Source organism: Cheilinus undulatus, linkage group 4 (genome assembly GCF_018320785.1).
Source record: "Cheilinus undulatus linkage group 4, ASM1832078v1, whole genome shotgun sequence".
Lineage (NCBI taxonomy): Eukaryota > Metazoa > Chordata > Actinopteri > Labriformes > Labridae > Cheilinus > Cheilinus undulatus.
The window spans coordinates 49,217,301-49,219,759 of record NC_054868.1 but is presented as its reverse complement, the minus strand read 5'-3'; the positions used below and the strand labels follow the sequence as shown (position 1 = coordinate 49,219,759).

General features: G+C 41.7%; 1 long non-coding RNA gene across 1 annotated transcript; it reads left to right on the top strand.

Moving 5' to 3' along the window:
* Positions 1-738: 738 nt before the first annotated feature.
* Positions 739-1,768, top strand: LOC121509082. Its single transcript, XR_005991843.1, has 3 exons — positions 739-886; positions 1,053-1,279; positions 1,416-1,768. It is a non-coding gene; the product is annotated as an uncharacterized LOC121509082 (long non-coding RNA).
* The last annotated feature ends 691 nt before the right edge of the window (positions 1,769-2,459 follow it).

The window sequence follows — 2,459 nt, the reverse complement described above, 5'->3', positions numbered from 1 at the left end:
ATACATTTTTCAATTGTTCCTGCCTTTAGCCAGTTAGCCCATCAATTATTGTCTGTTTGTATTCCAGAATGCATTGCAATTGGTCTGTGACAACAATGGCAGGCTGTTCCATTGTCATGTCACGCTTTGCTGAACAGCACATGTGCACAGACTCAAAAACTGCAGTAGAGAGCCTGAGTGACTCATAATAGAGAGAAAGAGACACAGAGAGGCTGTGATGTGTCCCTAAAAGTCACTGCACTATAAAAAATGACTGAAACTCCAAAAAGTGCAAGGACTTTTTGTAAAAATGTGAATATTTTAAAGACTTTTTCATCACACAATGTTTTTTTAATTCTTTTGTCCCAAAGAGATGGGAGAACAAGTCTTTGCAAAAACTTGAGTCATTAATGTTTACTGTGATACATCTGATTAGTTTTTTCTTTTTTTCTTTATAGTCCTACAACTCTTTTAAGATTCCAGAAGAAAAGGATGTTTACAGCTTGACTGTGCTCCACAGGGTTGTTGTTTTACAAACTTTTTAAGACAAAAAGTCCAGACGAGACAAAATGGTGAAAGAATAGCTCAGGGCTAAGAGGGTTAATGCTGAGCTTTATTTCTCATTTCCATTCTTATATTTTTTTCAATGCAGAGGAAATTTTGGTGTTTAATTTCTGACTTTTCTTATCTGTAAATTCATTTTCGGAGGGATGCTGTATCAGCCAAATCTACCTACATGATAAGTACGGTGTGCGGCAGTTTACCCACCAAAGAAGCTCCATCATCGCCTGATAAAAGGAGATGTGGATTCAGCTGTGTCACTGTGAGGCAGACCACAGAAACCAACTCAAACACACCCCGATCAGGGGGGACGCAGATACTCCAACGCCCCCAAACAACACTGGAGGTGTGAGTCCTTCAGTAGTTTATCCACACAAGGCCCATCAAGGGCAGCAGCTCTTTGTATGGGCAAACCCTAATTACAGTTTGGACAGTCATGAAAAAGCTTCCGCTCTGACATCAAATACAAAGTCACTGAAGTACAAAGGCTTTCATTTTTTCCTTTGTTTCAGATGCCAGCGCAGCAGAAGGAGCGGAGCACCGAGGAGGAAACGGAGGAAAGATAACGGGATTTAGAACGAGCCGGCAGGGAGAGCGAATCGCACAGAGACAATAGTGGAGACAAAAATGGCACAACGATACAAGGAGACAGACAAGAATGAACAAAAAATGGAAACATGATAAGGATGATGGATGGAGGAAGAATGAACCAGACTGCTGGAAATGCCATTAAGTTAGGGTGTGTGGGCAGAAATAAGTGACCAAGCAGGAGTTCTGTGAGACATTGTAACACTTTCCACTCGTTCAGTGAGACTTTCTTTATTGTTTTCCATCTTTTTCAGTCAAAGTTAACAATAGTCTATTCTGTGTTACAGGAGGCTGACACATCCACACCCACGTCTGAGCACTGCCCAGTGTTCTGGATATTTTTGGTCCAGGTTATTCTGATGACAGTGATGGTATGTGAGGATCATAACAGTTTACACTCTTGCTCATACGTGTGTGACAAAGAGTGTTTGTTCCTGTTTGTCAGAGGATTGGTTTATGCAGCAGAGGTGAGGATGTGAGTGTGAGTATTTCTCTCACATAATATCCTCTTCTACCTTTGAACTTTGCTCCAAACTTGTCTCTGTTTTGTCTTCAAAAATGGGCATTTCATTGTTGGTGGAACGACGACCAATATGGCGTCGCTTTCCTTCCTATCTTGTCATATCAAGGCAAACATCGAAGCTGGATAAATTTTACTGTTTCAACATGCACTGTGGTTCTCAGACTTCTTCAGACATCTCTATCCCCAGCTAACCTGACACGCCATCTGGTAAACCTCTCATAGACAGTGTTTGGGAAAAGGCAGAGCCTTTGAAAAAAAAAAAAACTCGGAGGGTGATTGGATGAATGTTCTGTCTCTCACATCTTTGCAGGCCAATCAGAGCAAGAAAACCATAGAACCATGGTGACTGTAGACATGTCAGTACAAGACTTTTGTCGTTTTTGAAAAGAAAACAACTCACTGCTGTTTTTGTTCTTCTTTTAACGAAGAAATGTTGTCAAGTTCTGATAAAACTGGCGCTTTAGCAGCATCTACACTGATGTCTTCCACTATTATTGCATTGACCTCTTGTCGTTGCTTGCATACGTCACGACTCTGCTATGCCCGAAAGTACTGCCCCTCGTCGCTGATTGGTCCTGTCACTTTCTAACCGGGTCCAAACAGTTCAGACAGGAGCTTTGCAAGATGGATTTGCCAGTGAGAAATGCAGAAACAGGCATATGCTTTGCAAGGTTATTCTCCAGCAGGATTTTCCAGTGCCTTCTGGGGATTCCAAGGTGTTTCCATGCTCAGATGGGAAGTCATTTGGATTTGCCTGGAAGACCTCAGAGTTATTCAACCCCCAATTCAAATCAGGTTTATTGTGAAA